General features: G+C 35.9%; 1 non-coding gene across 1 annotated transcript; it reads left to right on the forward strand.

Annotated features, from left to right (window-relative positions):
* The first annotated feature begins 455 nt into the window (after nucleotides 1-455).
* Nucleotides 456-572, forward strand: LOC143685243 (U5 spliceosomal RNA). Its single transcript, XR_013176491.1, has one exon. It is a non-coding gene; the product is annotated as a U5 spliceosomal RNA (small nuclear RNA).
* Nucleotides 573-822: the final 250 nt, after the last annotated feature.

Raw genomic sequence — 822 nt, forward strand, 5'->3', positions numbered from 1 at the left:
CAAAAGGGGGAAGAGAGAAATGAGACAAAATAAAATCTCAGTGAATGAGAGATTCAAACAGATATGACAGGCTGTCCTGGAGGCTATTCTTATGCATTATATAGATTATATAGATTTTTAGTTTGTGGTGTAGTGGAGTGGCTGGAATGAAGTACTTGAAACTGTTGAGCTGTGTTCTAGAAGCCTTGATTCTTGAAGATGATTGTATAATGATACAACTTTTATGATATGGCTTTGATGGTGAAAACTTTGTGTCTGATGCTATTTTTATCCAGGGTATGGACAAATGAGTTAAAAACTATGGATAAAAGTAAATAAATAATAGGGGTGGTTAAGGGTTAAAATAAATCTTGTAGACTGAAATACTAGTAGTCAACGAGAGGGAGGGGTAAAGAGTTTGGGATGTATGAGTTTTTTTTCTCTTTTTCTTATATTTCTTTTTAAAAGTTAATACTGTACACTGGTTTCTTTTCTGATCACATAAATCTTTTGTCTTTTACTAAAGATTCCCATGGAGAGAAACAATTCTGAGTTTATACACCATTTTGGGGGGTCTTGCTTTATGTAGGGCTTAAAAAAAATAGGGTGAGTCATGGTGGCTCAGCAGGCAGATTTTTTGCTTGCCAGGCTGGAGACCCAGGATCAATTCCTGGTGCCTATCCATGTGAAAAAAGAATAGTCAATACCCACAATTGATTGTGCCACATCTCCATGGAGATAATTTAATCAAAAGATACCAACCTACAGCACTGAATAGGGATTAAAAGAAATGGTTACTCCCATAAGATTGGATCAGGATTGAAACATGGTTTTTCTGGGGGT

The sequence above is a fragment of the Tamandua tetradactyla genome, chromosome 5, assembly GCF_023851605.1.
Source record: "Tamandua tetradactyla isolate mTamTet1 chromosome 5, mTamTet1.pri, whole genome shotgun sequence".
Taxonomy (NCBI): Eukaryota; Metazoa; Chordata; class Mammalia; order Pilosa; family Myrmecophagidae; genus Tamandua; species Tamandua tetradactyla.